The following is a 22,500-nucleotide window of genomic DNA, read 5'->3' as shown; positions in this document are numbered from 1 at the left end:
ATTTTTTTCTATTGAGTCCAACTGAGGTTGAAGTTGGTAGGAAAAGTTAACTCAGTTTATAACCTCAGTTTCACAGATTCCAAGACACAACTGCAGTTTCAAACTGCAATCTAAACAAGCCCTAAGCCGGCTCCATAAGTGCAGGTTCTTAGGGCAAACCTAAAAGGTTAGGTTTAAAAAAAATCATTTATTCTGAAATTCTATTTTTTTAACCCGATTTTCAATTTAAACAAATTTAAATCAATTGGCCTATTTTGCAAACTCTAATTACTAGTTTCAATTTTTAAAGCAAGAGTTAGTTTAACATTCAATTAAGTTCTAAATACAAGATCTTATGTCACTTTGTTTCTTATATTTGTATTTTTTTTAAAGTAGTCCTTATAATGATTACACATGTATTAAATGATAATTTTAGTTAATAAATACGATTAACAAAGATATTTTAAGAAAAATAACACCAAGTTATTATAAATAACTAATTTAATAAATTTTTTTAATTTAATTAATTAATTAATTAATTTTTATACTAAGCATTCGAGATAGTATTAGATAATAAATCACCTGGCGTGCATAGATATGCATGAGGCTAAAAAAAATTCAAAATTGAATATGGACAAAAGAATAAAGCCGACAAAAGAATTGATAACATACACGGCGCCTTTCCATGTAGTGTCCTTGTCATCTTTCCACTGACTTTTTGACTAACCTACTTTGTTGACCACATTTTTTTTTCCCTATACATGTCACGGCCCAAGCAAATTTCACTTCAACTTCTATTTTGTGATTTTGTCTGCTTTCATTCTCTCCGTTTTTTTTTTTATTTTACATTTTTACTACTTGAAATTAAATTATTATTTCTTTGCCTGGCAACTTCATACATTTATTCTTCAAAATATTATTCTACAATTTGGGAGATTTTGCTTGGGCCGACATACTTTTTTAAATGTCGTGGCAACTATGTCTTTTTTATTTTAAAATCATGTGACTTTATACATATGTATTATACATTATCTTGATCAAATTTAAAAATAAGTTTAGGGGGTGTTTAGCATCACATAAAAGTGTTTCTGAAAAGTATTTTTTCGCAAATCGATACAATCTTCTTCATATATTTATTTCATATACAGTAAAATTATTTTTAAAACCATGATTTGGTTTTCATCCAAACACCTCTTTAGTTACTTATGCCATAATTTACTTTGAACTGTGATACATTTTCAAAAAAAATATTTTTTAAATAAAAAATAAAAAGACCAAAATTAGCATGAACATTGTATAAAAATAATGCAGGTTTATCTTTTTACATATTATTATTTTTACTCTATTGTATCTTTTAAAATAAAAAAATTATTCAAGTCAAATATATATTATATAATAAACTTGGGTTGTTAGATTAAATATCAACGGCTCAGATTTGCTGCTTAAGTTTACTATTTGAAATTTTGAATTTGTTTGATTTGACGCCATTCAAAAGCCAAGCTTCTTTGCGCATCCGGGCACCCTTTCAAGTTTCAACAACCTTATTTGATTTGACTTTGCTTTTACATTATTTGACGTTAATTTAGTTCTGTTTAAATGAACAAAATCTACTTCGCATTTGGTGAACAGGTTCGTGAGAAAAACTATTTTCTAAATAAATAATATATATAAATTTATTTCAACCGAAATTAAATTAAGGAATACGCATTCAAACACGTGATCAAAATTTTTCAGTAAACTAATAATATATTTTTACATGTTTCGGGGGATTAATGGTGATATTTTCAATTTATTTTCAGGATATTATGTGATATTGAATTTATATGAATTTTTTTTATTTCACAAACAATGATTAATACTACTTTCGATCATAATTATAAGAGTTAGTTAACTAATTTGAGAAGATTAATGAAAGAAGTTAAGTTAGTTATTTATAATAAATATGTGTTGTTTTTCCTAAAATATCCTTGCCAATCAAATGTACTTGCTAGAATTATCGTTATTAGAAGGACTATCTTGGAAAAAAATGCTTAAATATGAAAGACAAAATAGATTAGAGTCTTATATTTATGATCAAAATAAAAGTCAGACAATATATTATATTAAGGATCGGAGGTAGTACAATTTGTTATGTTCATGTGATTTTTCATTTTAAAATTTTTTTAAATATATTTCATCAAGATTTTGATGTTAATAAATATAATTTTATAACATTTTAGGGTACTATATTAAAGTATATATTAAATCCTCTAATTTTATGAAATGTTTTACTTTGGTCCCTTCATTAATCTCAAATATGACTTGTTTTACACTAATCACTGTTAGTTTTTTAAAATTAAATTGAATATATCAATGTCTAAAAATTTGGTTAACAACATCATTACGATTAAAAGACTAAAAGACACTTTATAAAATTAGAAAATCAAAACAAAATATGAGGTGTTTAGCTAAAGTTATACTTTTACTAAAATTATATTATTTATCTTATATTTTGTTTGATCAAAATATTATATTTCTTATATATTGTTTCCGAGAAACATATAAATTAATATTTATATTGATACATTCACATATATTAATGGGCAAAAAAAAAAAACTTGTATCCACACATCACATATAAACTTAAAAGAGAAACTAATAAGAATAAATCTAATTAGTAAGAGTCGGTTTATAACTTATAAAGTTAAAAGTTTGAATCTTAATACTGATGTGAGGATTTTATTAATAAGCTATATGTAAATATTTTTATAAATATTTGTTGAACATAAATGAGATGCAGCACACCTGATTTTTTGGACAAAAAAAATTTAGAAGAGAGATTTTTTTGGGGGAAAAAAAAAGCACACGTTTTGCATGTCAGGGTAGGAAGGTTGGGAGAAGCTATACCTATGAGCCTATGACGGCAAATAAGCCAAGGACCTACACATTGCATGAATTGGCCTTTGCGTAAGCAAGAGGGACCACACGGCGCAGATAATTAAATTCGTGCACCTAATTTAAAAGCAAATACTACATCTGGATGCCCCAAACTTTTTAAAATTCTAATTGGCTGGTACAAAAAAGTTATTATAAATTATAATGGAAAACTTTATGATCATAATTATTTTAATTAAAATCCTAGTGATTAGAGCAACAATTCACTGTGAGATTTTTAAGCATTTTAATTTTTTTATTACAGAGAAAAATTATTTTTAATTTTTAAGAAAATTATTATCAACATGATTTTAAACTATACTTTCCAGAAGAAAATTAATACTATTACTACTACCAGTTTTTAAAATTTTATTAATTATAAATATTTTCTGAATCAACAAATTTATGAATGGACTTTAGTCTTTAGGTAAAATGAGCAAGTGGGACCCACAGAACATCCGACGCTTTTATAAATACGCGCCCACGCTTGCCTCCCCCCGTTGGGGCTCACATCTGATCTGATCCCGCTATTCCTCTCTCATCCTCTCATTCCTTCTCTCTCTCTCTCTCTCGCGTGTGGCCATGGCTGTCTCTCAGTTCACTCCAAAACCCCAGTTCTCTCGCCGTCCTTCAGACCGGGAATCCCGTCGTAGCCTCCGTAAGAGGTGTTTTCTGGTGGCCAAGCAGCAGAAGACTCGCTTCTACATCCTCGGCCGCTGTATCACCATGCTCCTTTGCTGGCATGACCATGCAATTTCCGATTAGAGTTGCCTTTGGATAGCGTTTCAGCTGCGCACAATTGGAAGGGTTTTATTTCTCGGTCAATTTGGTTATTTCAACTACCGTGGATCTTGATTCGCTCAATTGGTTGATTGCCGGGAAGAGGAATTGCAAGGGGACGAAGATTCTCGAAGCATCATATGTGGGACATGATATAGTTTTGATTGTGTATGAACACCTATATATCTTGTCCTATCAAATTGCTTCTCAGGATGAGAGTGAAAGAAGAAGAAGAAGAATATCTCCTTAATGGAGGGCTCATGCGAATGGGGTTCTGTACTATGAGGTTGAATTTAACAATTATTGAAGACAGGGGAAAGGAAAACAGAGTCCTTCAAGATGATGGTGAAAAGGGCAATCTGGGAGTATATGAAAATGAAATACTGAAGTTGCCCCTTTGTTTTTACCGTTTTGGCGAATTGGATTTGGCCGTCAATTAACTGATTTGAGTGTAAAATTTTGGGTCTTTTAATTCATACTGCCGTCAATCTATGATCAATGTAAATTACCTGATCTTGTTTGAATGAAATCAGTTTAGTTGAGCTAAAAGTAGAGTGTCTCATTTCCTTTAATAACTTATTTTTCTTAGTTTAGTTTGAGTAAAAAGCAAGACTGCAGAAAATACTCTGAATCTGATAAACCAGGGTTTGCTTTTCTTATAGCGTGCCTTACGAATCTCTTCCCCAGCTTAGACTGGAATACCAAATAAAAACCATGGTTATTAATTTGTTTCAGCAACGCAAATCCATCACTCGTTCATAGTGATTTGAGATTTGAGATCTCACTATCCAGATTCTATGAATAAAATTACCGAGCATTGGTATACTTGTTTGTTATCTTTGATTTGAGCAGGTGATGGTAATTGATGAGTTTATGTTTGTCCTGTTAGATCCATTACCACCCTTTCCCAGATGGGTTACACTGGTTTCATGCTATGAAGTCTGACAAAACACGTGTTTTCCTCAAGATTTGAGCTTGATCTCACATGGCATGCTGCCTATATCATCACTGACACACACTTAGCCAACTCATTTTTTTTCTTTTGCAAAAATAGAGCGAAAAAGACTAACAAAAACCTTACCCGTACTCTTTTCTTAGTTTCTCTTCATATGCTGGATTCATTCCTGTAAAAAGAATGTAAACCTGATGTTTTAAACAAAATCCTCGTATTTGATATGACAGGCATTTCAAAATACACCAGAATGTAATATATTTTATGGTATCGGGTGTCCATATCATATCAATCTCATCCTTTAGTGTCCAGTCTTCTTAGCTGATAATCAATTTTGAAAGGAAGATTATCTGAAATGTTGGTTGGGCAAAAGGAAAAGTTCAGAATGCCAGAGTAAACTATAAACATACAAAAAAGTATTGATTTTTTTTCTGCAGTTCCCATTATCCCAACATTTGCATAAAAAAGCATATGTTTTTCTCATATATTCATGTATAATACTAATGCAGTTGAAGTTTCGGAATCCAGTGCTGTCTATGTTCTATCTCCAATGACATGGCTCTTGAAATTTAATCTTATCATATATGTCAAGTTGCTTTAGTGAGCTATGTGTTTGCCCAGAATGCTCCAAAATCTAACATAAATTCCAGTTCAGTCTGAAATGTTTTGCTGCTCTGTTCCATTTCTTTTTCATAATGCATGATGCCATGTTACAGCTGCATTGAATGTGATTCTGATCATGTGGGCTTTTGTCTGAAAATATCTATTATTGACCCTACTTTTGAGTCTGATACATAACTTTCCATGGATTCAATCACATTACTTCTCACAGTAAATGACTTGTTCTCACATGGCATAACTGAGGAGTTTATAAATGCAGTACATTTATTCTGCTACAAGTCTTCCGTACTGCTCCATTGTTAATCTCATTCTGCTTAGAATCTCACTTAGTCCATCAGTTTAAATGCTTGAGGACAGAAAGTTTATTATTATATGTTTGTTGTTTCGGAATTCTGGTTGTTTCCAGATCAAATAATCATGCCTCTTCCAGATGTACATATAAATAGGCCAGGCCTGTGAAAGAATAGGACTAAAAGATCATAAGAGAAGTCTGACTTCTTGTTATAGCAGTAAATGAATGAACTTATGAAAACATCAGAATGTCTTTAACTTTGTTATTAATTAAAAGAATGGAATAAAATTAGAAATTACTTCCTCTGATCCTTAAGTAAGAGCTAGATAAATGAAAGTGTAAGAACATTACAAGATGAAAAATAGTAAATTTATAATAAAACAAATTGCAATATGATGAATGAAGCAAAGTGTTGCCTAAGTTCCAAGTTAATTACTAGTTGTTTTCTTAAATATATTTGGTGGGATAATTCAACATCCTATACGTACGTGCTGGTGAAGGCTCTCTCATCAACTTATTTCCATGCCAGTCTGGTGAAGAAGTATCAGCATTAATTTAATTAATTCCTAATCCTTAAGGTTGTGACCGACTTTTGATGGCTGCTTCGGCTTGTTCTGTGAAACTTCTTATGTAGGGACTGCTCTGGTTGTGAACAGTATGGCCATGGCCATTATATCTGGGATCTGAATCAATCATGAAGCTGCCTTTTTGCTTTTTCTTCTTTGTTTGTTTGGAGATAAAATATTATTTGCCAAGGTTGGAAAGCATGGATAGAATTTGGTCAAATAACATCACTAGATTTTTTTTATAAAAGAGAAATCAATAGATAAATAGGTGGGCCATATGTAATGGATTTTAAAATTATACCACATCCAGTCCTAAATATAAAAACTAGTTTTTAATATAATTTGCACTACAAACTAGATCTTATATTTAAGACCAAAGATAGTATATTATATATGTTAATTTTGAACTCACAGAGGATAAGCCATGGAGGAGGAGTAGCTTAGGCACAAGATCAAGCAATAGGGCAAAGAACAAAGGCAGCTATAAGCAAATGACATGCAGAGATGAGAGAAGTTAATTAAAAGGTATAAAGAAAGTTTTATTTATACATACATATAACAAAATAAGATCAACTGCGGGTTGATTCTAACTAAAGGAATTTTGATCACTTAAGCTCGAATTATTACCTCTGGTCCTAATTATAAGAGCTAGTTGATTAATTTGAGGAGATTAAGAAAATAAGTTAAGTTAGTTATTTGTAATAAATAGGTATTGTCTTTCTTAAAATATTCCTACTAATCAAGTGTGTTGGCTAAAACTACAATTATTAGAAGGACTATCTTGAAAAAAATTATATAAATATAAGAGACAAAGTGGATTAAGGTCTTATATTTAGGACCAAAATAAAAATTAAACGAAGTCTTATATTAAAGATCGGAGGTAGTATTAAGTTCGAGTCTGTGTGAATATATCAAACACATTTGGGAGAGTTAAACCCAACTGAGTCCGGCAATGTTCAAATATGATCATATAGTCATATAAAATATACTACCTCCGGTCCTTAATATAAGACCCTGTTTGACTTTTATTTTGGTTTTAAATATAAGACCCCAATCCACTTTGTCTCTCATATTTATGCATTTTTTTCAAGATAGTCCTTCTAATAGTGATAGTCCTAACCAATATAGTTGATTAGTAAGGATATTTTAGGAAACGCAATACATATTTATTACAAATAACTAACTTAACTTCTTTCTTTAATCTCCTCAAATTAGTTAACTGGGTCTTATAATTAGGACCGGAGGTAGTACTAAAATGAAAATAAAATGGAGATGGGCCACCTGGGACGAGCTCATGTACAGCCCTAATATTAACATTTCTTCATAATTTGATTATTTTAAGATGTGATTCAATGTTGTTTAGTTTTGAGATAATACGGAGTAAGAAAATTGACATAAATTTTAGGGCGAAACAAAGGGTATTGGAAAGTTCCAAGATCCTACTAAGGCTGCTTAGTTATGGGTTAGCTTTATGATGATACTTTATGGGTCATGTGGAGAGGAAGAACGTGAACAAATGTGAGGAAGCAATAAAATATGAGAAAAAAAGCTCCCATGTGGAGGAATTGGCAAGTAACTCTATTTTGAAGCATTTTCAAGTTTAATTAGTACTTTTATAAAAAAAAAAAAAGGTAATTAGTTTATACTACCTCCGGTTCTAATTATAAGAGCTAGTTGACTAATTTGAGGAGATTAAAGAAGTAAGTTGAGTTAGTTATTTGTCCTAAATAGGTATTGTCTTTCCTAAAATATCCTTGCTAATCAAGTGTATTGACTAGAACTATCATTGTTAGAAGGGCTACTTTGAAAAAATATATATATATAAATATGAGAGATAAAATGGATTGGAGTCTTATATTTAGGATCAAAATCAAAGTCAAATATAGTCTTATATTAAGTACTAGAGGTAGTATATATATTGAGAAAATTAACTAAAAGTAGTTATTTCTAATAAACACATATTATTTTTTCTATAATATTCCTTTTAATCATGTACTTACTGATGGAATTCATCATGGATGCATGTAAACAATCGGGAAAAACCTTGAGAAAAAAATTTATAAATCTAATATGCAAAGTGAATTTAGATTTTTTATCTAAGGCAAAAATAAAAACACCTCAATAAGCTCTGATATTTAGAATAGGAGAAAATAATTATTAATCTCTTTAGAATAAAGCTTATCTTATCTTTTATCAATAACTTTTCAAATATATAATTGCAACAAGTAATTTAAGTGATACTATTTTTGGTTTTTAACATAATATCTAGTTTCTAGTTTAATTCGGAATGTAATCTACTAGTCTACTACTTTCGGTTCTTGGTATAAAATCTCCTTTGACTTTTATTTTGGTTCTAAATATAAGACTCTAATCAACTTTGTCTCTTATATTTATATATTTTTTCTAATGTAGTCCTTTTAATAATAGTAACTCTAGCTAATACACTTGATTAATAAGGATATTTTAGGAAAAACAATACATATTTATTATAAATAACTAACGCAACTTATTTTTTTAATCTCCTCAAATTAGTCAACTAGCTCTTATAATTAGGATTAGAGGTAGTATATGCTACCTCCGGTCCTTAATATAAGACTCCGTTTGACTTTTTGTTTGGTCCTGATTATAAGACCCCAATCCATTTTTCTCTCATATTTATGCATTTTTTTCAAGATAGTCCTTCTAATAATATAGTTCTAGCCAATACGCTTAATTAATAATGATATTTTAGGAATGACAACACTTATTTATTACAAATAACTAACTTAACTTACTTCCTTAATCTCCTCAAATAAGTCAACTAGGTCTTATAATTAGGATCGGAGGTAGTATTAAAAATTAGAGGCAATACATCAAGAGCTACTGATCCAAGGACGTAAAGGCGATCCAGCTGTTGATTTTCATTTTATTTATAATTTTATTCTATTAAATTACAATTATTTCTATAAAAAGTACGTTTAACCCATTGTTATAGTCTTGAGTGGATCGTAAACTCCCTTGGATCGAACGCATATAGTTTTTCTAAAGGTAAATTAATGCAAATATGAAAGATATATCAGAATCAGGTAAGCGTGTAGTGTGAGATTTAAGTTTAGTACTCTTCCGGTCCTTAATATAGGATCTAATTATTAAATTGGTTTTGATCCTAAATATAAGACTCATTTCTCATATTTATCAATTTTCTCTAAATTAGCTCTATGAATACTCCCTCAACCATAATAAAGTAGAAGAGGGAAATGAGATATTAAGAAAGATGATTATGGTGTTTTAGAAAAAATGTGTCACATTTTTTTATAATTAACTAACTTACCTAACTTCCTTAATATAATCAAATTAGTTAAAGAGGTCTTATATTAAGGACCGGAAGAGTATATTTTTAATATACCATGGACAATTCATAAAATATGAATCATCTCGAGGTCCGTACATATGTATGGGATTATGTATTAATGCTGATTTCAAAGCCAAAAGAAATGTTCAAATACTCTTTTGATCCCTAATATAAGATTTATTTAACTAATTTGATTAAATTAAAAAAATTAAGTAAGTTAGTTAATTATAAGAAATATGACGTGTTTTTTCTAAAACACCATAATCATTTTCTTTAATATCCTCCTTCTCTCTTCTACTTGTTATGGTTGAGAGAGTATCTATAAGGATAATTTAGGAAAAACTGATAAATATGAGAAATAGGTCTTATATTTCAGACCAAAATCAACTCAACAATTAGGTCCTATATTAAGGACAGGAGGAGTACTAGATAATTTTTATCACCAATAGAATGGAGGAATGTTTTTGGAAAATAAAAGAAAAAGAAAAAACAGCAGCCACGTAATCATTGATGCCAATACCCTTAGTTCTGTTGCATGCAAACTATTATAAATAAGAAGTTGCCCGTTTGATTACATTTGTAATTTTAGACTATTACTGCTCGTTTCTTTAATAAAAGAAAAAAAAAAGAAAATCACTAGTAAATGATGAAATTATAACGTGATTGGCTGATTGGTGTGAATCTCACATTACATCTTTAAGTTAAATACATGACTCTTTTAGAGATAATTTTGTGAACTTATATTCTTACTTAATTCCACTCATGGTATTTATAAAATCATTTTCTCAAAAAGCAAGTCCCGTTACCCAAATTAAGGATTTGTTTGCCTATGTTTATCTGAAATACTTAAAAGCACCTTCTCCTGAATTGAGATAAAATTTCTTTTATTTATTTATTTTGTATTTTATAAATTATGATTGAAAAGCTGTTTTAAAAGTTAATTCCAAATAAACTCTGATGCTATGATTATCTTTTCCCTAATTTTCCCAATAATCATTAAATGGTTATGCACCTATATATTCGCCGTAAAAACGTTTTATCCTTCCTAAATCCTAAACAATGCCACGTTAAAAAAAAAAAAAAAAGAATATGGGGTTCAAAGAATCTGACGTGGCTAGGGTCAAGTTAATGTGGAAGCAACATAAATAGAGGCCCAAGACTTGGCCCATTAAAGGCCCAATTCTTTTTAGGAGTAAAAGTCCTACAGTAATCCCGATTAAGGTTTTGTATCTTTCCTTTTTTTGCTGATCAAAACCGTTGGAATCCAAAGAATCTGCCAACTTGAAGTTTTTTCAAACACAAATCCTTCGCCCAATAACTTGGCCCATAAAGGCCCAAAAATGTTTTCATTCTTTTTTCTTTTTGCTCTTTTTTTTTTTGCCAATACTTGCATCACAACCGTGGACGCCTACCAATCCTATTCCTACGCATTCAAAATGCAGAGTCCCGCTCGAATGTCAAATTCAAATTCAAACTTGTCTGAGGACATGACCCACAAATTCAAATTCATACTCCCGCTGGAATCCAAAGAATCTGCCAGCGTGAAGTTTTTTCAAACACAAATCATACGCCCAATAACATGGCCCACAAAGGCCCCAATATGTTTTCATTTTTTTTCTTTTTGCTTTATTCCCCCCCCCCCAATACCTGCATCACAACCGTTGGACTCCTACTAACCCTATTCCTACGCATTCAAAATGCAGAGTCCCGCTCGAATGTCAAATTCAAATTCAAACTCGTCTGAGGACATGACCGTTGGCCACTTCAGTTTAAACCCTCATTTATATCCATTCTCTTCGCCTTCACCGGGTATTGAATCTCGCTTGCTCTCTCCAAAATCATTCAGACACTTCCTCCGTGTCTGTTTGACGCTCTTGCTCTTCGCTCAAATCTCGAACAACTTCATTCTGAATCAATCGCCATGGCGACTCGCCCTTTGCAGACAAGCAACAATGTCAACATCGGGCCAGCGGCAATGACAGGCGCTGGGAAAACGATCGAGGAGATGTACCAGAAGAAGAGCCAGCTCGAGCACATCCTTCTCAGGCCTGATACCTACGTTGGTTCAATCGAGAAACACACTCAGACCCTCTGGGTCTACGAGAACGATGAGATGGTCAATCGCCCTGTGACCTACGTCCCGGGCCTATACAAGATCTTTGACGAGATCTTGGTTAACGCGGCCGATAACAAGCAGAGGGATCCGTCGATGGATTCCCTCAAGGTTGTCATCGATGTTGAGCAGAACTTGATTAGCGTGTACAACAATGGGGATGGGGTTCCTGTGGAGATCCATCAGGAGGAGCAGGTGTATGTGCCCGAACTGATATTTGGGCATTTGCTAACCAGCAGTAACTATGACGATAACGTGAAGAAGACGACCGGTGGTCGCAATGGGTATGGTGCGAAGCTTACCAATATATTCTCGACAGAGTTCGTGATCGAGACAGCTGATGGGAAGCGCCAGAGGAAGTACAAACAGGTATTATGGATTTTAATAAATCATTTCCTTCAAAATTTGAAACTCTGAAAATTTTTACTATTTATGTTTTTGCACATCTTTCTTCGTTTTTAATTGGTATTTCTAATGAATTGAAAAACTTGAAGATTTTCGTCTTAAGAAAAACCCGAGATCTCCGATGTGACTATTCAACTTAATATATCTAAATTGAGCTTCGTCGTCTTTCTTTGAACTGCACAGGTTCTATAGTTGCGTAGATTAGTGAAATCGAAATATATTTATGTTTCTTTGCTTTGATATAGTTTTTGTGATCCCAAGTTTGTTTCTTGGTTAACATGTTTTCCGTCTTGCATTCTTGATCTACGATAACCTCAACTGTAGATGAATATTTCTTGTTTTGTATAGCTTTATAATTCCGCATTCAACCAAATTTTTTTAGCGTTTAGTACGTTTATTGCTATACAAATATTAAACGCATCTTCATCTGCGAAAGGTATTTTCCAACAACATGGGGAATAAGTCTGAGCCGGCCATAACAAAATGCAAAGAGGGTGAAAATTGGACTAAGGTTTCCTTTAAGCCTGACTTAGAGAAGTTCAAAATGAGCTATCTGGAAGAAGATGTTGTTGCTTTAATGAAGAAGCGGGTTGTGGACTTAGCTGGGTGTCTTGGAAAGGCTGTGAAGGTTGAACTTAACGGGCGCTTGATTCGATTAAAATCGTTCCGTGATTATGCTGATCTCTATCTGAAATCAGCTGAGAAATCCAGACCAGTACCCCTTCCAAGGTTCCCTTCTGAATCACGGTTTGAGTATTATTATGATTTTTATACTTCAACCATACTCATTTGTCTATTTTTTTCACATTGTTAGGATTCATGCAAAAATAGATGATAGGTGGGAAATCTGTGTGAGTTTAAGTGATGGACAATTTCAACAGGTAATTGAAGAAGCATGATATTTCACTGTTATTGTTGTTGTTAATACCTTTTTTTGCTTGTAATTTGAATATGAATTGGTTTTTCCAGGTCAGTTTTGTGAACTCTATTAATACAATCAAGGGCGGAACTCATGTTGATTACATTACCAATCAAATCACAAATTATGTGATGAACGAAGTTAACAAGAAGAAAAAGGATGCCAATGTCAAAGCGCACAATGTGAAGAATCATTTATGGGTCTTCGTCAATGCTCTGATTGACAACCCTGCTTTTGATTCGCAAACCAAGGAAACTCTTACTACTCGCCAAAATAGTTTTGGTTCCAAATGTGATGTTCCAGAATCATTGCTGAAGGAAGGTTCGTCAAGATATAACTTAGCGTTATTTTAATATCTACTAGTAAGAATTGCTTACGGGCATATGTCACCTATTATATTGAGGATATAACTTGGTGTTTTGCTGAAATATATATCTGCAGTGTCAAATTCTGGAATAGTGGACACGCTCTTATCATGGGCAGATTTCAAGCAGAGCAAAGATCTGAAGAAATCCGATGGAACCAAGACCCAGAGAGTTCGTGGGATTGTAAAGCTTGAGGATGCTAATGATGCAGGAGGAAGAAATTCCGATAAGTGTACCTTGATATTGACAGAGGGAGACTCTGCCAAGGCTCTTGCGGTAAGCTTTTCCCCCATAATAACACTAGTACTAAATAAGTTGTTCCTCAAAAAATTCTGACCTACTTTAACTTCTATGAAGATGGCCGGGCTCTCTGTCGTGGGTCGTGACCACTATGGTGTTTTTCCATTAAGCGGCAAATTGCTCAATGTACGAGAGGCAAGCAGCAAGCAGATAAGTGAGAATGAAGAAATTCAAAATATCATGAAGATTCTTGGGCTGCAGCAGAATAAGGAGTATAACAGCGTTGAGTCATTGAGATATGGTCATTTGATGATTATGGCTGATCAGGTCAGTTACTTTGGATTTTCTGTCTTCTGTTTTCTCTCTAGAAAACCTTGAGAACTCGGTTGGAAACAAGCTTTCAAATGGTCTATTTGCTTTTTAGGAGTTTGAGAATTTGAAGTTTATGGGTGCAGGATCATGATGGTTCCCACATCAAAGGGCTTCTGATCAACTTCATTCATTCTTTCTGGCCTTCATTGCTTAGAGTTCCATCTTTCTTGGTTGAATTCACAACTCCGATTATAAGGGTTTGTACTCTGATCTAATTAGCAGTGCATAATGCCAAAAGGAACATTTTGTTGGATTGATTGTTTAATTTAATCAAATTTCAACAGGCTTTCCACACGAATGGGACAAAAATATCATTTTATTCCATGCCAGAGTTCGAATCATGGAAAGAAAGTTTGGGGAATGATGCAAATGGGTGGAACATAAAGCACTATAAGGTTTGTTGTCTGATCTAATTTGGAAGCATGCAACCCCATTACTGTCTGAAATTCCTCCATCGGGTCTAGCTTTTCCTTGTGTGCGCACTGACCTGCTTATACCCCCCTGTAGGGTCTGGGAACAAGCTCCCCCCAGGAAGGAAGAGAGTACTTCAGAGATCTTGATAAGCACAGGAAAGACTTTGTCTGGGAAGATGACCAGGATGGGACTGCAATTGAGCTGGCATTTAGTAAGAAAAAAGCAGAAGATAGGAAGACCTGGATCCGTAACTTTGAGGTTTGATATAATTTGACTAAGTAATTAGCTTTGTCCATCATATGATACCTATCAGAAATTTTAACCTCCCTTTTTCTTGCAGCCTGGCACTCACCGTGATCACATGGCAAAATATATAAACTACAGAGACTTCGTTAACAAAGAGCTCATATTGTTCTCAAGGGCGATCTTCAAAGGTCCATTCCTTCAATGGTTGACGGTCTCAAGCCTGGTCAAAGGAAGATTCTTTTCTGCTCATTCAAGAAAAAGTTGTTCAAAGAAATGAAAGTTGGCCAGTTCATTGGTTATGTGTCTGAGCACTCAGCTTACCATCATGGTGAGCAGAGTCTTGCTACCACTATCATCGGAATGGCGCAGGATTTTGTGGGTAGTAACAACATCAACCTTCTCGAACCAAACGGTCAATTTGGTACTCGTAACATGGTAAGGCAAACAAGTCTATCCTTGATGTGCTAGCACCATTGAGGCTTCATGTTTTGTATTTTGATGGCCAATTGCTTCTTACAGGGTGGCAAAGATCAAGCAAGTGCTCGGTATATTTATACTGAACTCAGTCCAGTAACTCGGTTTCTCTTCGCGGAGGATGATGATAAGCTTCTGGACTATCTTAATGAAGACGGGAAGTCAATTGAACCGAACTGGTATTATGCTCTCCTATTTTTTCGCAATGAAACATTATTTTGGACTAAGGAGCCTGGTAACTAAATCATATCCTCGTTTAATGATCGTACAGGTACATGCCAGTCATACCAATGGTTCTTGTCAATGGTAGTGAAGGGATTGGTACCGGATGGAGTTCCTTCATTCCGAATTATAACCCAAGAGACATTATTGCTAATGTTAGGCGCTTGTTGAAAGGTGAAGAAGTTGTACCCATGGATCCATGGTACAAAGGGTTTAAAGGAATCATTGAGAAAAGTGCCAAGGAAGGTGGGTACAGCGTCAATGGTATGATAGAGGAAGTAGATGAGCAAACTTTCAGGATCACAGAATTGCCTATCCGTATGTGGACTCAAGATTATAAGCAGTTCCTTGAATCTGTCACTGATGGGACGCCTAATGCCAAGGATACACTCATCGAGGTAAGCTAACATGCATGCAGAAGTTTGGGACGCTCGTGGAATCATGATTTGATAAACTTAACTGTCCATATGTTATTGATTTATGCAAGCATCTCATGCATAAGGCACAAACATGACTCCCTTTTGCAACTGCCATGCCTCAACCTAAGAAAAGGCATCCAACATATTCATAGTAATTTTGCTCGTCTCTCTTAATTCACAAGTAGTTTTTCCTGTCTCCAGGATTTCAGGCAAAACGGTGATGACGCTACTGTAAATATAGAAATTAGGTTGAAGCAGGACAAGATAACGGCTATCATGCAGGAAGGCCTGCTAAAGAAGTTAAAACTGACTGGTACCATTAGCACAAGCAACATGCACCTTTTTGATGCAGAGGGGAAGATTAAGAAATATGACACCGCAGAACAAAGTATGCCACTTGAAGTATGGAACTATTTGGAATGTTATACTTGTTGGTTCCTTGGTAGTAACTGTTCATATTTTTGTTTATGCAGTTCTCGAGGAGTTCTTTTCGCTGAGGCTGGAGTATTATGAGAGAAGAAAGGTAAATGATTATGATGGTCATAAGTATATATTTTCATGTCTCAGCCCCAATTAGGGAGGAACTTATGAGCGATTTGGCTGTCCATGCAGAAATATAAATTAGGCAATCTTGAACGACTTTTGTTGGTGTTGGAGAATAAACTCAAGTTTATCTTAGGGGATGTGAGCGGAAAGATTGTTGGAAGTAACAGAAAGACGGCTGATTTGTTGATGGAGCTGAAGCAGAAAGGTTTCACTCCCATGCCAAGGAAAGGTAAATCAGCGGAACCACAAATTGCTGGGGCAAATGATGAAAACTCAGAAGAGCAGGAGAATGACAGTTCTGGAGAGCAGGAAAATGGTTCAAAGTCTGCTAGTACTGAAGGAGCAAGTGTGCTGAAAAACGAGTCAATGTCAATAGGAACTTTGACCATTGAAAGTGTTCAGAAGCTACTAAACGAGTGGGATGAAAAGACTGGGGAGTATGAGATTTTGAAAGCAACACCACCAACGTCTATGTGGTCGACAGATTTGGCTGAGCTAGAGAAGAAACTTGATGTAGGAGACAACATCTAACCTCATCATCTTTGTTCATATTTGAATGTGTTGAGTTTCATTTGCTAATGTAACGTTATTTTTCAGGATCTGGACAGAAAGGAGGCAGAGGAGGAGCAGAAGAGATCAAGTCAAGCAAGTAAAAGGACCAGTCGTGCTGTTGGCACAAAATCTCCCGCTAAGAGGGGACCACGAGAGAACAATAAGGTCGTTGAGCCAGAGGCTGAAACCATATCTACTTCAATGGACGTTGGTAAGTTTGGATTGTTAGTATTATGATCTTGAATGCATATTAGAATGCTATGGGTAGAAATTTAAACTTTTAACGTCCATCTGGGATTCTCTTCATTTGCATCACCAGAGAAACCTGCTGAGATTGCTAAACCAAAAGGTAGAGGGGGAGCTACCAAGAAAGGTCCTGCTAAGAATAAGAAGGTATGTTTAGTTTTTTCCCCTTTCATCCCATCCGCATATAACGGCCTCGTGGGCTTAATCTGACCTGATAGGCTGATACTTGTCATCAGGATGATGAGGATGATGATGAAATGCTATCCCTTCAAGACCGCCTTGCTGCATGTAACCTTGGCCCATCTGGTAGTAATGATTCTACAGGTAAAATATTCCCATACAACTGCTTCTGTATTGGACTCTCGCTTATCCTGGGATATCATAACTTGTTACATGCTTTAAACAGTCATGGAAACTGAAGAACCCCATGTGCCTGCTGCTGCAAAGGAAGAACATGGCAAAAGGGCTGCTGCAAAAAAGAAGTCCTCAGCTACTACAGTTTTGGACAGTTCTGATAGCGATAATGAAAATGTTGGTGGTGACGATGAAGATGATGATTTTGAGTTACAGCAGCAAATTGCCCCAGAACCAGAAAAAACGAGATCAGGTAGGAAACCTGCAGCTCAGAGTGGTGCCAAAAAGACGCCTGCAGCCACCAGGGAGAGAGGTGTAGCAGCCAAAAAGCAAACTCAGATTCTGAGTCAGAAATTTGCTAATGATATTTTGAAGCCAACAGCTGATAGTTCAGGGATCTCAGCGGAGAAGAAAGTAAGAAAGATGAGGGAATCCCCATTTAACAAGAAAAGTGGTTCCATGCTGGCCAAGGTTTCGAACAAAGATGAAACTGGAAGTGAAGTTGAAGTTGAAGTTGCACCAGCACCAAGAGCTAGACCTCAGAGGGTTTCAAACAAAGTTGAAACTGGTCAGAAATTTAGTAATGATATTTTGAAGCCAACAGCTGATAGTTCAGGGATCTCAGCGGAGAAGAAAGTAAGAAAGATGAGGGAATCCCCATTTAACAAGAAAAGTGGTTCCATGCTGGCCAAGGTTTCGAACAAAGTTGAAACTGGTCAGAAATTTAGTAATGATATTTTGAAGCCAACAGCTGATAGTTCAGGGATCTCAGCGGAGAAGAAAGTACGAAAGATGAGGGAATCCCCATTTAACAAGAAAAGTGGTTCCATGCTGGCCAAGGTTTCGGACAAGGATGAAACTGGAAGTGAAGTTGATGTTGAAGTTGAAGTTGCACCAGCACCAAGAGCTAGACCTCAGAGGGTTTCAAACAATGTTGAAACTGGTCAGAAATTTAGTAATGATATTTTGAAGCCAACAGCTGATAGTTCAGGGATCTCAGCGGAGAAGAAAGTAAGAAAGATGAGGGAATCCCCATTTAACAAAGATGAAACTGGAAGTGAAGTTGAAGTTGCACCAGCACCAAGAGCTAGACCTCAGAGGGTTTCAAACAACGTTGAAACTGGTCAGAAATTTAGTAATGATATTTTGAAGCCAACAGCTGATAGTTCAGGGATCTCAGCGGAGAAGAAAGTAAGAAAGATGAGGGAATCCCCATTTAACAAAGATGAAACTGGAAGTGAAGTTGAAGTTGCACCAGCACCAAGAGCTAGACCTCAGAGGGTTTCAAACAATGTTGAAACTGGTCAGAAATTCAGTAATGATAGTTCAGGGATCTCAGCGGAGAAGAAGAAAGTAAGAAAGATGAGGGAATCCCCATTTAACAAAGATGAAACTGGAAGTGAAGTTGAAGTTGCACCAGCACCAAGAGCTAGACCTCAGAGGGTTTCAAACAAAGATCGCGGGCTCTCAATTTGGATGTACGACTGCAACGTTGTTCTTTCAAACAAAGATCGCGTACATCGTATTTGGATGTACGACTGCAGAGTTGTTCTTTGAAAAATTATACTACCTCCGTTTTTCAATGTAAGACGCTGTTTGATTTTTATGTTAGTTTTAAATATAAGATTCTAATTTATTTTGTCTCTCATATTTACTGAATTTTTTTTCAAGATAATCTTTCTAATAATTATAGTTATAGCTAATATACTTAATTAGTATAAATATTTTAAAAAAGACAACACCTATTTATTACAAATAATTAACTTAATTTTTTTTAATTTTCTCAAATTAATCAATTGGTTCTTATAAATAGGAACAGAGATAGTACTAACTAACTCTAGCACTTAATATAAGACTTAAATAACCAATTTAAAAATATTAAAAAAATTAGTTAAATTGATTATTTGTTACAAATGTGTTGGTCTTCTTTAACTATAATTATTACTTGGTGAGAACCCCTTATATAATAAGGATACTTCAACAAAAATACAAACAAAGTAGATTAAGATCTTACATTTAAAATTAAATTCAACACTCAATTAGTTCTTAAGGGTATTTGGGTACTTTTTTCAAATGTTGAGAAAAATTATCCGAAAACAATTTTTTTAAAAAAATTACTTTTAAATTGGAAACCATCGTTTGGGCTATGAAACCATGGTTTTTCAAAAGTGAATTTTTTTTTTTGTTTTTAGAGGTACAAAATCATGGTTTGAGATATAAAAATGTATTTAATTTTATATTTTATAAATATGTAGACATTTAATTATTATTTATATAAATAATAAACTAGTCTTACACAGTAACTTATAAGAGCTAATTAGATATTTAATTTGATTCAAAATATAATACATCAATCCATTCTGTTTCTCATATTTATACATTTTGCTCTCAAGTAATTCCTATGATGATCGCGCGTATTTACAAATTACTTATTTAGCTCTTATATTAAAGACTAATGTAGCATATTTATAAATTCATACACATATTATTTATTATGTTGGCAAAAAAAGTATTATTTACAAATTTATTATTTCAAACAAAGATATAAATTAAAGTCTATCATTTATGTAATTATCATATTAACTTATTTTTTTTAGTAATTTGTACATGAAAAAAGTAATTCTGATAACAACTATCTAAATAGTCTCACTTTATTAAAATCACTTTTTATGCAAAATCTAGTTTTAAAATAACTTTTTTTTTTCAGGCACTATTTTTCAAACCATAATTTGGTTTTATTCAAATTAAGAACCAATGTAGCATATTTATAAATTCATGCACATATTAATTATTAATTAATAATATTTGTTCACATATTATTTATTATGTTGGCAAAAAAAGTATTATTTACAAATTTATTATTTCAAACAAAGATATAAATTAAAGTCTATCTTTTATGTAATTATCATATTAACTTATATTTTTTTTTAGTAATTTGTATGTGAAAAAAATAATTCTGATAACAACTATCTAAATAGGCTCACTTTATCAAAATCATTTTTTATACAAAATCTAGTTTTAAAATAACTTTTTTTTTCAGGCATTATTTTTCAAATCATAATTTAGTTTTATTCAAATACCTTCTTATACTACTTCTGGCTCTAAATATAAGAGTTAGTTAGAAATTTAATGGTATAACAACAAATCTCATCTTACTGGTTGGGTTTGACAACATGAATTATCTTGCACCGTTGTATCCATGAACAACCAACTATTTAGATGTATTGTTTATTAAAAAGTCGGCTTGGATCAATTACTTTTTTTTTCCCCAATGGTCTTGTTGATTTCCTCTAACTTTCATCACATAGATGCTGCACTAATTCTTTTTTATATATAATCATTATGAATTTATAATTGCATATTCATCTCAACAACCATAGTTCGCTATCTCATTTTGTTTTCTTATCATTCTTGTAAGCCCAACATTCATTATCTTATGACATGCGTAAAATTTAGAAATAAATCAATAGTCATGTACTCATGTTAAAGAAATACAAAAATAATAGAATTAACTCATTCTATTTCTGAGTTAAAACACATTCGGGTATCTACAGTTTTTTTTAAAGATATTTTTGGAACAAAAATGACCATCAATCCTTTATTTTAATATATTACATTATTGGTTATTGACCTGTAGTAATGGAACTCCACCTGCTAAACAACTGCTCAAATAATTTTTTTGACGTAAGATTTTTATTCTTACTGGGATAAAGTTAATATCAATAGCGACGAGGACAGGCTATCCTAGTAGCAGCATTAACATATTTATATGTGCGGATGGTTAACCTGATTTTTTTTTACTTAAAATAATTTAATACACGCACATATATTGTGAACGCCAAACCCCTCCCTGATATCTCATCTAAACATGGCAAGTAGCAGGGCTACACAATGGACAAATCCGATTAAACCAAAATCCAACTTGAAGTCTAGTCTGATTTTTGGTTGGGTTGGGTTGGGTTGGGTTTGGTAGTCTGTAGTCTGATTCAGTCTAGTAGTGACCCAAGATGATTGAATTAGACTTGGTCTCCCAGACTGGTGGATTATTCCAGGTAGTATAGGTTTCCAATTTTCTTTTCTTTTTTTTCCCCTTTATGGGAAGTAAAATTTTAACATCATAAATACAATTTAAGACAATAAAAAACACCTATAATCATGTAAACTCATCCTAAACTATTAAGACTTCATTATAAATACATAAATTTTTTTAAAAATATTCAAAAAAATAAAGGTAACATCTAAATCACAAATTATTAAAAAATAAAAAAAATCACCTCGACTGGACCAGTCCAAGTGGTCCTGATTACTTGGTTCAAAACCCTGTCCAACCTGACTAGCCAGTCTAGTCTAATTTCATTATACAATTTATTTAGACTAGACTGGATTGGATCAGACCACTGGGTTTTTATACACCTCTAGTAAGTTGCATTGCTGTGAGACAACTAATAGATCCATAATGGAAATGTGAATAAAAATAAATAATGACACTGAATATTAAAACTCCAAATCAACCATATTAGTAAATGACTGCATTGATATTGACTATCACTATAATAATGGTATGTCATAGTTGGGAAGGCGCCCGCACACGGATACGAAAGCATGAAGAATGTGAGGATATGGGGAGAAAGTCGGCAGAAGATAACTCAATCTTATCACAATTTCCACGTCGGCCGTGAAAGAGATGGGCCGCCGAGTAAAGCCCCACGAATTATAATCATTTAATATTTTCACACGTTTTGATTTTGTTTTGTTTCAATTAATAAAAATAATAAGGACAACAAATGCCACGTGGCATGATCAAGTCGCGGCAAATATAAGCTAAAATCCGCGGCGGTGGGGACCAGCGTACGCTGTATGGGGGCTACGTGCGTGTCACTTTGTCTCTCAGCGCGTGTCACCCTCGAGTCGGCTTTATAAGGGTGTGTTTGGATGAAACCAAACCGTGGTTTGAAAAAGTGATTCTGGAGAATAGATTCTAGAAAGAATAGATTTTGGAAAAAATAGATTTTATGAAAAAGTAATTTTGAGAAATGAGAGTGTTTGAATAGTTGTTATCAGAAGCACTTTTTATATATACAAATTACTAAAAAAAAGACATAAGTTAATATGATAATTACAGAAAAAATAAATTTTATGATATATTTTAATTTGAAGGAATAAAATTGTTAATAATATA

General features: G+C 33.5%; 1 pseudogene; it reads left to right on the top strand.

Annotated features, from left to right (window-relative positions):
- Positions 1 to 11,218: 11,218 nt before the first annotated feature.
- On the top strand, positions 11,219 to 18,878 carry LOC114751228 (DNA topoisomerase 2-like; annotated as a pseudogene).
- Positions 18,879 to 22,500: the final 3,622 nt, after the last annotated feature.

This window comes from Neltuma alba, unplaced genomic scaffold, assembly GCF_004799145.2.
Source record: "Neltuma alba isolate B1F8T4 unplaced genomic scaffold, ASM479914v2 tig00006832_pilon, whole genome shotgun sequence".
NCBI lineage: Eukaryota > Viridiplantae > Streptophyta > Magnoliopsida > Fabales > Fabaceae > Neltuma > Neltuma alba.
Note: the sequence above shows the minus strand (reverse complement) of the source record. Positions and strands in the feature narration are given on the sequence as shown.